We start from the raw sequence: 15,022 nt of genomic DNA on the forward strand, positions 1-15,022 counted from the left end.
TTTTTTTTTTTTTTTTTTTTTTTTTTTGGTGTTTTGAGACAGGGTCTCACTATGTGGTTGAGACTGACCTGGAACTCACTATGTAAGCCCAGGCTGGTCTCGAACACACAGCAGTCCTCCTGCCTCAGCCTCCCAAGTGCTGGGATTACAGGCATGTGCCACCACGCTCAGCCATATTATTCTTAATACCAAAAAAGAACCACCACATTGTTTAATGCAGCAATTAGATGAATTACACTGTCTCCATGATGCAGATTCTGAAAATTATAGAATATTTGTTGGTATGAAAAAATTTTAATAGTTTACTACTAAAGTAAGAAGAACATGGGCCAGGGGTTTAGCTCAGTGGCACTGCGCCTGCCTGGCAGCACAAGGTCCTGAGTTCAATCCCCGGTACCAAAAAAAAAGAAGAAGAAGATTATAAGATTGCCCATGTAGTATAATTGTCTATAAAATAATGTATTGAAAATTAAAATTTTAAAGATATACATCAATATTTTAGCAGTGGTTGGTTTTAGCTAGTAGGATTCTAAGAGATTTGTTTTTGTTTTGTTTTTTGTTGTTAGTTTATTTTGTGTACTGAAACAGAGTCTTGCTGTATAGTTCAGGCTGGCCTTGAACTCACTGTGTATCCTAAACTGGCCTCAAACTCATGGTGAGCCTCCTGAGTTCTGGGATTATAGGCAAGTGCCACCATGCCCAGCAAGGTTTGTTTTTGTGGTGTTCATTTTTATTGTTTTTTTTTAACGTTCCTTTTAAAAAAATTTTTTGAAACAGAATCTTTGTATATTGCCAATGCTGGTCTTGAACTCCTAGGTTCAAGTACTACCCCCGTCATAGCCTCCAGAGTAGCTGGGACTGGAGGTGTGTACCACCACACCCAGCTGTACTCCTGGAGTATTTTGCTTGTTTGCTTTTATCTGTATATATGTGTGTATTTATTCACTTGTTGAGACAGGGTCTTGCTGTGTAGTTCAGGCTGGCCTTGAACTCATAGCAATACTCCCGCCTCAGTCTCTCAAGTGCCCGAATTATAGGTATGTGCCACCACACCTGGCTACTTAAGTTTTTAGTATGTAGTTTGGGATAATAGTATCTTTGATTTAAAGAAATCTGTAAATAGTTTGAAAGATGAGCAGATGTTTATAATTGATCCTTCATAGGTAGTATGCTGTTTTATTTTTGTAAATTCTATTTGAAAAATTTAAAAAGTTTTTTAAAATCTTGAAAACCCTTACTTTACTTATGGTACTGTATGAGCTAAACTTATTAAGCATATCTCCATATCTGAGATTTATTTGTAATAAGTTAAAGACATAAAGCTAATAATGACCCCTACTCGCTGGGTGCTTTTCTTGGCCTTGAAGAAACAGGTAGTGAATTTTTCTGTCTGCTAATGTCCAGCAGTATTCTGATTCTTGAGTGACTTCTGGTCAGAATGGATATTAGTAGTAGTATTACTATTGACTGATTCATTTACGGTAGAATTATTTACATTTCTAAAATAATTTTATTTTTTAATAATAATACAGTAAGTAATGTGTTATAAAATTTTAAAAAGTATTTAGCAAAAAATATTCTATCCCTAACTCTCAGCCACCAGTTCTGTGCTTTGGAAGTGTTAAAACCCACCAATGAAGACCACCAGAACACATCTGTGTCAAAACTAAGTTTAATTTATTTAGCTTCTTACAGAAAAGATTGACACGCACCTGAAGAACTGTGGGGCACCTAGAAGGAAGGAATTAGAAAGAGGACAGGAAACGTGTTAGGTGTGGTTAGTCATGAAGGGAGGTCAGGGCGAAGTCAGTAGTCCAGCCAGGGTTGGCTAGAACCTGTAGCTTGAGGGACTTGCTGGGACAGTGGCTCTGCCTTTGGTCCACTTCAGTCCCAGAGAAGTTACTCTTATCTGAAGTGTGTCTGTGGTCCTGGAACATACATGCCTGGGGGGGCTGTTATTTAAAAATGATCTTGTACTTAGATGGTCTGTGATGTTCACTGTGGTTTCCGTTTATCTGTTTTGCAAATCTTAGTCTGAGCATTTCTGAGCAGTTTGTGGTGTCTGTTTCAAGTTTCAATCTCTGCCTCTGATCATTCTTCAGCTAACCCAAAAGGCTTTTCGATGTGGGGGAAGAGCAATCAAGATTCATACTGTTACTTGGTAAGTTTTGGATGTTTATCAGCCTTTTGACGGTAGACATTTTGGAGTCTATCTGTTGTTAATTCTCTGATGATCACTTGTTGCATTGCCTGGCCTGACTGGCTGCCCAGCAACATTTAAGACTCTGAAGATAACATATTTGGTATCCACAGAGGACAGAAACTCAGGCAAGAATTACAATATTATTGGTTTTGAAATAGGGCTTCCCATATAGCTCATCTATTTGGATCTTCCTTTTACAGCCAAGTAAGTTTAAAAAAAAATCTGAATGTGGATTGTTCAGTGTTAACATTTATGAAAAATAAGTCTGATATTTGATGATTATCAAGGATAGAGGTCTTGATAGAGGGCTGGAGTTACAGTTCATTGATAGAGCAGTTGGCTTAGTAGGTGCAGGCCCTGGCCTCAGTCTCCAGCACCACACACATACACACGTCTTGATAATACCAACAATAAAAGAAAGGGTGTCTCCTGACAGTCTAGAATTTTGAACCAGCAGAGAGAGAAGATGCATGTCTATAATCCCAGCACTTGGGAGGCTGAGGCAGGAGAATCACTGCAAGTCCAAGGCCAGCCTGGTCTAAATAGTGAGTTCAAGACCAGCCTACACTACATAGTGAGACCCTGCCTCAAACAACCCCCCCCCAAAAGAAACAGAATCAAAAGATTAAAGGACAACACCACACAATGTACAACAATAATCAGTGGCTTCTGTCACCTGGGAAAGTCTGATGTCTTCTAATGATCTTGGGATATAAACAGTCTATTCACCAGGTCTTCTTTTGGACCAAAATACTTCTGGAAATCCTGACTCAACCACGATCTGTTCATAGCAGTGATATTAGCAATCTGCATGATTGATTTATTCTCTCTGGTATCAGGAGTTAAAAGTGGTCGTTTCTCGGCCTTTTGGCTAAGATCAAGTGTAGTATCAGGAGTTACAAGTGAATGATACATATATTTGCAGAAGTTCTCTGATGTGTCTCCTGTAAGGCTCAATTCCTGATCTTTAGGATGTAATGGAGAACTGGGTGAATGTCAGGAAGAAGCAGAAATCACTTATGGATGATGGGACTTTAGCTAATTTATTACATTAACCAACATTGTCAGATGGAAGAGAGTGGAATCTTCTATGATAGTTAAGTACTTTATCAGGTCCAGTTATCCTGGAATTAAGAATATATTATAAACAGAAAAGACATTAACACATCTACAATCCTTCCTTTTACTTGTCCTATAGTGTATTAGGAATTTCATCGGTGCAAACTTTAATCTAAGACATAAAATATTTTTTACAGCCAGGCATGGTGGTGCATGCCTGTAATCCCAGCACTCGGGCGTGCTGAGGCAGGAGGATCACTGTGAGTTCAAGACCAGCCTGGGCTACATAGTAAGTTCCAGGTCAGTCTCAACTACATAGTAAGACTCTGTCTCAAAAAACCAAAAAAAAAAAAAAAAATTGTTTTTTACATCTATTACTAGTGTCATTCTGTGTCCTGTATGTTTTCTTTAATCTGAAAGATAACCAGATGTTGAAGCACATCCTTTATTTATTGATTGAGATAGTCTTACTATGTTTTCCAGGCTGGCCTGGAGCTCCTGTACTCAGGTACACCTCCTGCCTCAGCCTCCGGAGTAGCTGGGACTAAAGATGTATACCACTGAGCTCAGCTAATGCATAGTCTAAACACATTTTTCTTATACATGATTAATCTAGGAATTAATTAGGAATTTCTTATACATAAAATATACATGTATATTGTATAATGTATGTAATTCTTATACATGAATTTCTTATACATGATTAATCTTTTATTAGGCTGAGTTTTTTTTAACACAAGGATAATAAAGCAAAGTTTTGAATAAGTCAGAGAATGCCAAACAAAGATAATTTCTGTAATCCTTTAAAGTTTTAAAATAAAGTGAAATATCAAAGCTTTGAGGTATATAATGACCACTTAGTATAAACCCAAAGATGCTGTCGATGTGAATGATATCATAATGGTTTTGTGTAAGTCATGGATATCTTTAGGTAAGACAGTTGTAGGCTTTATCTTTTCAAACACAGGAACAAGTGAGAGTGATTATTGGGAAACTTATTCTTTAAAGTGAGGAACTCTAAAAGAAAATTTAAGAGTATGTCAAAAAGCACAGAAGTGAGTGTTTTGGTGATTTTGCCTTTTCTGGGTTTTTAATCTCCAGAGAACACCAAAATAAGAACTAGTCGATAGAGGTCAGAGAGGCCTGCACAAGTTTTATTTCTTCAGTGAAATTTCTTCTTTATATCCTGGCAGTTGAGAAGTCTTTTAGGAGAACATTAGAATTCTAGTTGCATTTGGTTTTTTTTGTTGTGGTTGTTGTTGTTTTGGGGATTGAACTCAGGACCTCGTACTTACTTGCCAGGAAGGTGCTGTGTTGTTGAGCAACATCCCCAGCCCTTCTAATTGCATTTGGGAGCTTCTGCATTGTAAAAAATGCAAAGCTTGTTGTGGTGACACATACCTGTAGTCCCAGCTATTCAGGAGGCCGAGACTTGAGATTACTTGAGTGCAGGAGTTCCAGGCCATTCTGGGCAACATATTGAGACTTGTCTATAGAAAGAATGCAGTCCCTTGGATAGCCAGAGTTCTGAATTTTTGTTTTAAGGTGTCTTGCTCATGCCAAGTGTGGTGGCCAGTACCCATAATACCAGCTATGTACTTAGGACACTGAGGTGGGAGGATCACAAATTCAAGGCCTGCCTGGGTGATTTAGTGAGACCCTGTCTCAAAATAAAATTTCGAAAGAGTCTGGGGACAATTCAGTCCTGGTACTGGGAGAAAAAAAATTATTCATATTAAAAGTTCACCAAGAGGGTGGGGGATTTAGCTCAGTGGTTCTGCTGCCTGCCTCACAAGCACAAAGTCCAGAGCTCAATCCCCAGTACCAAAAAAAAAACCAAAACAACAATATCAACAAAAGTTCACCAAGAGACCATTTGTAATCCTAAATTCTTCCTTGATGGAATTATATTCATAATCTGAAGTATGAAGCCCTAAGATGGAATAGTTCCCGAGGGGATATTAGATTGCTGCCATTGGTGGGAATGAACAGCCCCTTTGCTGTCACATGTCTCCAGAAGGCGAGGAGTGACCCCAAACACCAGCTGCATCAGTGAGGCAGCTCCAGAGCTCAACACAGCAGGATTGCAAGGGCTGGGAAAAGTCTTCGTGAAGTTTTAGAAAAGGTGGCCTGAGGCAGAGTTTGTCCAGAGATGCTGGTGTGATGAGACCTGAACTTAGCCTTTGGGAGTGGTTGGAGGACCGACTTGTTAGGCCCATCTGTCCTCTCCTTGTGGAACAGCACTCAAGATAACTGAACAAGTAGTAGATGACAGCGATGCTGTCGGTTAGGTAGAAGCCCTCTTTCACTCGTCTCCGCTCAGCCTGCTAAGACTTGGAAAGTCAGAGGACCCGCACATCACCTTGAGGCGGAAGTGCTTCACAAAGGATGGAGCTCAGGCCTCTGTCACAGGCAGGGTAGTCTTGAGCAGGAGGACATTGAAGTGGTTCCACTTGTGCACACTGCTCCATCGCAGAGACAAAACTTGGTGAAATCTGTAGTAGTTATGAAGTCCACTGATCTAAAGCAGAGAAGCCTTTATTTGTACTTTTTTAAAAAGCTAGATTTATTTACTGTGTCCCAGTAAACAGAGGATACCAGAAGAACCTAGTGATCCCTCAAGAGGGAGGCAGTTGCAAAAGGTGCTCATTGGGTATTGTCGTCAGATTAGTGACAGTTTTGGATTTATGGTGGAAGTTTGTAATTTTTGGAAGGGCCAGTTAGAATTTGTAGATGAGTTTCTAGAATTAATGAAGTAGGTCTGGGCAGTTCCTATTAAATAATTTGCCTGAAGTCTTATCTTGGAACATATGGATCTGAAGAATCTAGTTTGAGTTTAGTCAGTAACACACATGACTGGTTTGGTTTTTTCAGTTTATCTGTTTTATGAGTCACGGTACTGTTAGAAATTGTGGTTTCTCTTTCAAGAGGAAGCCAGTATTACTTACTTGTGTATTTAAAAGTGTATATGTGGGGCTGGGAGTGTAGTTCAGCGATAGAACATGTGCTTCGCATGTGTAAGGCCCTGGATTCCATCCCCAGCAACCCCTACACTGTGTGAAAGTATACTTATAAATGTTGAAAGGTCACGGAGAGGAAACGTTGACCTCCAAAATTACCCAAGGTTCTGCATTAGTTTTATGTTGCTGTATTGCAAATTCCCACAAGTGTAGAGGGTTACACCAGCGTCTGTCTTAGCTTACAGTTGCATAGGTCAGAAGTCCATTTGTGACATGGACTGCTTGCTTAAGGCCTCGAAGGCCAAAAGCAAAGTGCCTCCCAGGCTGAGTTCTCATCTGGATCTCTGGCAAAGAACCGGCTTTCAAGAGCATGTAGGTTGTTGGCAGGATTTCCTTGCTTGTGGTAGTAGAAATGGGCTCTTTATATTTTGCTGTCTGTTGATTGTGGGCCACTTAGCTCTTTGAGGCTGCCTGCACTCCTTGTACTGTGGGCCCTTCTGTCTTCAAGCCAGTAACGGAGAACTTGTATGGCCAATCCCCCTTGCACTGCAGATCTTGGAACCCCTATGTCCGATTTAAAGGTCTCATGTAATTCGGTCAGGTCTACCTGGACAGTAATGACATCTGCCCTCTCACAGAGTGTTTGATGGAATGCCTGGAAACAGTGTGTGCATACCAGGGCCAGGAGTCTTAGGAGATCTACCTCTCTCCCACTACCACTTCTTTTAATGTCTGAAAGTGTAAGCCACAGAATTTCCTGTGTGTCATGTTGGTGATTTTGGTTGTTTAAAAGTATAGCTTAAATTCAAGGTTGAATTTTTAATATTACTGGTTAAAGTTAGTCTGGGGTACAGCTCTTGTTTGTTTGAGGAAAGTCTTTGTTTAAGTATAAAACTGATTTACATAGGGAAAGTGATCCACAGTGGGATTGCCTTTTTTTTCCTGCTGGCATCTGCTGTTACTTTCCCTTTTAATAAAGTTTATAAAAACTTAGAAAAATTAGAATATAAGCAAAGATAGAAAGTATAATCTCATCTGTAACCTAAACACCCCTACTTATAACTTTCATCATTTTCTTTCAGCTTGAAATATTCACTTAGGATATCAGTATGATCATGTAGTATATATGTAATTATATATGCTGATTTCTTTAAATGTATCTTTCCTGATTATAAAAGTATAGGTAAAAAGTTGAAAGGAAAATAGAAAGAATAGACTAATGTAGAATCTTGTTGTGTAGCACTACCCCTTGGATGTATTTCCTTACTATATTTTCTAACACAGTTTAAGTCGTGATTTAGACCGTACTGTATGGGTTTATTTGTAAGTAAGTACTGGAGCAGTCATAGATATTAAATATGGGGCATTTGACTTATTACTTATCATCTAGTAGATTTTCATATTCTAGCCTTTAAAAATGACTTCATTGGTTGTACTCTATATGAAATTTTTGATTCATAACAATACCTTCAAAAATGTTATGTGAGTGTATACATAGATACATATATGCCTATAATTAATAGTTAATAAAATAATTTTTATTGACTTACTCCCCAGAAAACTGAGTGTTCACACATCTCTACTGCAGTGGGTGAAGGACAGCAGTGTTTTTGTAGCTCTTCCCTCTTGCCCCTTGAGAAAAGACAGCCATGATGGCTCCACCATCCTAATGGGGAATGATAGCTCAGGAGAAGAAATAAATAAAATTAAAGAATAAAACAATGCAGTTTGACTCATCTTTTCTCTTTTCTTGATTTTATAATGACCATAATGCCAAAATGTCTCAGCAAAAGATAGATACTGGTATTGAACCTCAGTGCTGTATTTTCTTGCTGAAACATTAACAGAAAAGCCTCTTCCACTGTATGAATTTTTAAAGATACAGACAATCATTATTTTAGTTACTTAGTCATAAAAATAGGTTATTATTGCTTAATATACTGCTTTTAAAAATAAATGTGACATTTTATTTATTATTTTATGCTGGGGATCAAAATTAAGGCCTTGTGCATACTAGGCAAGTACTGTTCCATTGAGCTACATTCCCCAGCCCTACCTCTGCTTTTGAGAAGAGAAAGGAGAAAAAGACCAATGGCACAAAGTACTTGGCACATGGCCAAGTTCCTTAGGGACCTATGTAGTCTTCACCCAAGCTGGAGATTACTGGAGGCCTGGCTTAGCTGGTCTTACTGATGAGAGCCCCACTCTGCTGGAGAACAGGCATTCCAAGAGACAAGGCAGGCACTGATGGGGAAGGCCAAGGTCACATTGCAAAAGAGTATGTGTGATGAGAAATGTTGTGGCCATTTTTGGAAAATAAAATCTTGCTATAGATGGTGTAATAGCAAAATATTTAATAATACTGAGATTTCCAAAAATTGGAGATTCATTAAATAGATTATGATATCTATCTGAGAAATTGTTGTATGGTATTTTAAAGGTATCTGTGTATCCTTTTATGCATTAAGATATTGTCTTGAGTTGGGCATGGTGGCGCACACCAGTAATTCCAGCACTCAGGAGGCTGAGGCAAAGAGGATTCCTGAAAGTTCGAGGCCAGTCTGGGCTACATAGTGAGTTCAGGGCCAGCCTGAACTACAAAGGGAGGCCCTGCCTCAAAAAGCAAAAACAAAAAAATGGCTTTCTCTCCTTTGTTCAGAGACAGCCCAGCAGATCCTCCCCGTAATAAAGGCTTGTTATGGTCCTGGTGTGGTCCTGCTTTTTGGCTCTTTTTAACCTAACATATCTGGTGCCAAGACCCAGGAGGAAGGCAGTCCATTAAGTGATAATCGGGGTCAATTAGCCTTTTGGCCACTTCCTCCGGACCACATCTGAAGAGCCAGGACCTCCTTGGGGCTTTCTACCTTTGCCATTGCTGACGACTCACATCCACACTGGTCACTGGTTTCAGGGTGAGTAGGTAGCTAACTTCACTCTCTAGTAGAGGGTCCTGTGTCTCATTCTCATTCTCTTCCTCTGGGGACTACTCGGAAATCCAAGTGCTTATCAGAGAGACCTCGGGCCACTGGGCCCAGGACCATGCCCCTGGGGGACGCCCCACTGGCCTGACTGCTCTCATTCTCCTCTTCTGGGACCGGCTCAGGGACTATCAAGAGAGAAGAAGCCATTCATCTGTTTTGCCCTCCTCCTAGGGAACTAACTCCCCCTTACTCACCCTAACATGGGCACCCAACAGCCGAAACCCCCTCCCTCAACGCCTCTTGGCTGCCTCCTGGCACAACATTGTCCCCTTGGACTATTGGGAGCCTACTTGGAGCCAAAATGACTCATTTTGTTTGCAACCAAGTTTGACCTCAGTACAAATTAGATAATAAATCTCAATGGCGCTTTCAATTTTAACATACTGAGCAATTTATGCAGTTTTTGTCAATGCAATGGCAAATGGTCAGAAATCCCCTACCTACAAGCCTTCTTTATTGCCTCTCCCTCTGCCAAACCTGTTTGCCCCCTCAGGTACTTCTAGGCCTAACAGCATCACCCACCCCTCTTGTTCCACCCCGCCCCCCATTCTCGGCCTGGGCGACTCCCTCCCTGACCCTGACCAAACTCTAAAGTGACTACTGTTGATCCACCAGACTGCTTTTAAAAAGTTTCTTCTGCCTGTGAGGCCCTTCTTGGTAAAATGCCATTTTATTCTTATCTTGTATATGTTACTGTTTGGACTTAATTACTTAAAATTATTGTAAAATGGTGTGTGAGTTTCCTCTAGCTTTGGTATTCAAGTTTGCTTATTTGTATAAAAATTTACCTTTCTTTTTTTTGTTGTTTTTTTTTTCATTGAGTTTATTGGTACTTTTAAAGTATACAGTACAGTTACATTCATCATTGGGATCTTGTACCTTTAAATGACAGGTCTTGGTTCTCATTTTTTCCCCTTGTCCCTACCCTCCCTTCACCCCCGCCATCCTCCCCTAATTACAAAGACTTTGTTTCCATTTTTTCCTTTTCTCATATTTTTCTTTTCCCTTATTTCCTTTCCCCTACCCTTCCCACAAATAACATATTCTAATTTCTTAATTAATATCCATAAATCTACTGCCCAGATCCCAAAGTGGAATATTACCCATGCTCCTCCACAATACTATACCTCCCAAACCTTTCTGAAAGGAAACAACTCTGTTGAGGAGGTCGAGGTTTGGAAGGCCGCTCTGAAAAATTTACCTTTCAATAGGTTATCTGTAAGCCAACTGGGAGTTAATTTGTTTCAAAAACAGTACAAGTTTTTGTTTGTTTGTTTCACTTACAAAGTAAATGGGTCTTTGTATCTCAAGTTTACACATTTTTCTACATTTTGGAAATTTAAGGCAGAGATAAAACTCTAGGCCTACAGGATAATAGGCTATTCTTGTATCTCAGATGTCTCTGAACCCCATAAATAATCTCTGTTCTTGACCCTACACCCACCCTGGGCAGGAACTTCGTTGTCATTCCCTCCTTTGGCTAATTGACAGATGTACCTTTCATCTCCAACTTAAAGTAATGTTTTATCAGGATGCTTAAAACATTTCTTGTACATTACAAATTCTTACATTGTAATATAGGGTTAACTTGCTCTTTCTGTACTTTCCTGAACACAGGAAATAAAAAAGGGACATTTTAAAATTTTAACAACTGAAGCCAAGTTTGTTATGAAGGGTTTATAGTAAATGAGATGGAAAAAATATATATTTTAAAAGGCTAAAAATAAAGAGAATATACTTTTGATATAAAAAGATTTTGTATGTTTGTCTTGTTAGAAGACTAAAGAGAGATACACAAGACCAGAAGGCCTAGGTATGTCGAGAAGATATGCAGAAGTGATTTATATATGTTTGCTTGTTGGTTTCAAGTTTGCTATACAAGGTTTACATTTATAGTCCTTCTGATTTTAAATTTACAAGAGGTCTCTGTTAATGACCTGAAAATGTTTTGGCTAATTTTAATTAAAAGAGATGTTATAATTCAATTGGCCAAATATATTTGAGTGCACTCTAGTTTCGTAAATTGTCTTATATGTTTGTCTCTGTCTGTCCAAGTGTTTGAAAGTGTTTGTCCAATTATATTTTTTGATCTAAATGACTTCAAGATACAAATAAATTGTGAATTTCTACAGTCTGGTTTTACAGGTTAGATAAAAAAATTGTCAAGATAATTAAATATAAACTTTTAGGTTTGGGTAGACTCCTGTTGGTGAATAAAGAAACAGCTGCTCAGAAAAATTTATTCTGATCTTTATTCACTAATGGGGAGCCCTATTATTTTGTGTGTGTGTGTGTGTGTGTGTGTGTGTGTGTGTGTGTGTGTATGTGTGTGTGTGTACCAAGGATCAAACTTGGGTCCTTGTGCTTGTGAGGCAGGTGGAGGCACCACTGAGCTAAATCCCCAGTCCAAGCCCCATTAATTTTCATAGCCTTATGGGACAATACATCCCCAATAAACATTGCTAAATATGTTTTTATAAAATTTTTACAATGGTTATCATCAGAGGGTTGAATTCTAAACATGTTATTTTGATGTTTATAATGGTCATCTTCAAAATATAATATTTTCTGTGGAAAAACAGGGAGTTATTAAAAAAGATCCTTTTGGTTCCAGGCTACACTATAGGACGTAAGGTTTCATATAATTATAATAATTATTATTGCTACTTTTCTGGTGTACAAAAGTATTCATGTTTTCTGACTATACACATCTTGCAACATATTGTTTATGGCAATAACCTTTTGATCCAGGTATTCGCCCTTCTCTTCTGATCCTCCTACTCAAGATTACAGGTACATTTGTAGGCCCATACACTTTCCTTAGATGGCATCCTATCAAAAGGTATAACTTAAATAGGAGTTTCCTGGGGTTTTTTTTATGTGTTTTAGAGGGGAATAAATACATTTAATGATGGCTATTTTATACTAAGATACATATCTAAGTTTGTTGAGAAGATAATGTCGTCATGATTGTCATGCTAAAATATTATTATGTGTGGCTCCTGATTCAAAGTTTTTTCTGTTAATATTCTATAGGAAATCAACTACTAGAACAAGCATGACTGATAAAAATAACAGTCCTCTAACTATATTTTAGATTCCAGGGTGCTTGCTATCCAGATAAAGTTATGATAGTTAAGCTCATTGCTCCTAAGTTACTACTGATGTCACTGATCTTCTCTTCTGGGTGTTCAACCACCAAAGTGAATGAGGCTGCTGTAGAACTTCAAACCAATATTTTGGCCCTGGCCCTCCAAGGTCATCAAAGATCCAAGGTATGAAGGAACCTTTTCTACAATGCCTTACATCTTTGGTAAGTCACCCAACCTCCTGGACAGGGAGATTGCTGGACACCAGAGGATAAATGTAATGTGTACCAAAAGAGGGTCACCTGGAAAAAAAATCTCCCATGCTTTCACTGAAAGCAACTTGTGAAGCAACGCCCATGACCCATCCTAACGGCTGACACTGACAGGAGCTGAGAGGCTCTGTGCATGGTTCCAAAATATGCCTAAAGAGACTTAACTGACCTTGACAGCAAGATGTTCATATTGATTAACATAGATCTCACTTTAACTTGGTCTTAAACACCCAGCAGAAAAGAATAACCAAAAGAGGCAGTCAATGAATAGGCACTAGCGACAGAGACTATCAATGCCCACCACTCCACCTCCCTATAAAGGGACAGATCTCCAAGTGGTAAACCAGAGAACCAGTCTCAAAAAAGGCTACAACACCTATTAATGCCACCCTCCACTATCTCTCTCTGTCCATATCTCAGGCCATTGGATGTGTATGTTGGTTTACCCCCGCTCGTTTGCTCCAATTCCCCTCCCCTAGATTTTAACCTGTCTCAAATACTGGCAATTTATCCACAGTTCTGGGACCCTTTGCTCTCCCATTCCCTACACAAACCACTAACCTGACATGCATGGGGCAGAATAACATCACTTGCCTTGATTGCTCCCTCTTTATCTCAGAAGAGCATCCGATCTGCCTGTCCAACGGCATATGTAACCAAGAGGCATCCCAATGCCCCAGTCAGTCTGACATTTTCTGTTACATAGCCTTCCTTAGCTTTCCCATGACCATTTATACAGAAGATCAGATGTTTAAACAAGTTCTCACACAGAACACAATCAGAAAAAGGGCAGCTCTCCTTTTGGTCCCCTTCTTAGTGGGAGTAGGGTGCTCACCAGGATGGCAACAGGGATAGCGGGCATTTCCGCATCCACACACTTCTGTCAGGCCCTGTTCATAGAGATTTCGGAAGACATGGATGAAATAAGCCAGTCCTTAAATATAGTACAAGATCAAATAAATTCTCTAGCAGCAGTTGTGTTACAAAATAGAAGGGCCCTTGACATGCTGACAGCAGCCCAAGGGGGAATATGCCGAGTGCTAGGTGAAGAATGCTGTTATTTTGTTAACCAGTCAGGGATTGTTAAAGCAGAGATTAAAGAATTACAGCAGTGCATCGAAGAGCAAAAAGGACAATGGAATTCTTGGGGAATAGACCAGAGCTATTCCTGGCTTCCCCAAATTATGCCTTGGCTACTTCCCTTCTTAGGCCCACTGTCTTGTATACGCCTTTTAATCATGATAGGGCCCTGTCTGCTTTGCTGTTTTCAAAATTTCTTGCAGGAATGCATGAAGGCATTTACCAACCAGACAGTCATGGAATCATCATGGCGGGGTATCAGCCACTGCAGCAGAGGGAAGAAGCCCCCACCTACCGCTGCTCCCACCAGCTCCAGGTTTAGCCCCAACCTTTGCCCCTTTGTCATCTTGAAGCAGCTCCAGAAGAAACCTTTGCCCAAAAACCATAAAACAAAAAGCCTGGAATGTTAGATTTCCCTTGCCTTAAGATGGCTGCCACATGGAATAGCAGCCTCCATGTTAAAATGTGGCTTCTCCCATCAACGGACAGGCTGCTTCTTCCCATCGTGCCTCTTCTCCCGCCAAAGAGTAACCTGATACTTGCTACCTGCTAGCAGCTAGTGATGTCAAGGCCCCTACTGGTGATGTCACAGGCTCCTCCAATCTCTTAATACTACCTCACTCAACTCCACCCCAGCTCAGGCTAACCCCACCCCCTCCTATAAAAGAAGCTCCCTGTTCTGTCCCTGTTGCTTTTCTCTCCTTTGTTCAGAGACACCCGGCAGAACCTCCCCATGATAAAGGATTGTTATGGTCTTGGTAAAAAAAAGAAAAACAAACAAAAATTACTTTCTTGGGCTGGGGATTTAGCTCAGAGGTTCTGCCACCTGCCTCACAAGCACAAGGACCCAAGTTCGATCCCCAGTGCAAAAAAAAAAAAAAAATTTTTTTTTTTTTTTTTGCTAATACATAGAACAGTGCTTGGCATATAGTAGTAATTCGGTAAGACTGTTGTGTCCCTCAGTATTTGTGGGGAATTGGTTCCAAAAACACTTGCAAATACTAAAGTCTGTGAGTGCTCAATTCCTTATATCAAATGCTATACATTTTGCACATAGCTTCTGCATGTCTTGCTGTGTACTTTAAATCACCTGTAGATTACTTACAATACTTACTGTAATGGAAATACTGTGTAGATATAATGTACTATTTAGGGAAGAATGACAAGAAGAAAAGTCTCCACTTGGCATCAGTACTAACAGTTTTTCTCCTAAATATTTTTGATCAGTGTTGTTTGAATTCGTGGATGTGGAGCCTGTGTGCTGAATGATCCCTTGGTGATATTTGTCATCAGTAGTTTGTATTTTTTGGGACGGGGATTTAGCTCAGTTGTTCTGCCACCTGCCTCATAAGCACAAGGCCCGGGGTTATCTCGGTGA

At 39.7% G+C, this 15,022-nt stretch overlaps 1 protein-coding gene and 1 pseudogene across 1 annotated transcript in view; both read left to right on the plus strand.

Moving 5' to 3' along the window:
- Positions 1 to 15,022, plus strand: part of Ppp3cc (protein phosphatase 3 catalytic subunit gamma) — a 76,381-nt gene that overhangs the window by 12,523 nt on the left and 48,836 nt on the right. The gene's annotated exons all lie outside the window — the stretch shown is intronic.
- Positions 3,055 to 3,165, plus strand: LOC117286804 (annotated as a pseudogene).

The sequence above is a fragment of the Fukomys damarensis genome, unplaced genomic scaffold (assembly GCF_012274545.1).
Source record: "Fukomys damarensis isolate Sample0158 unplaced genomic scaffold, DMR_v1.0_HiC HiC_scaffold_18, whole genome shotgun sequence".
NCBI lineage: Eukaryota > Metazoa > Chordata > Mammalia > Rodentia > Bathyergidae > Fukomys > Fukomys damarensis.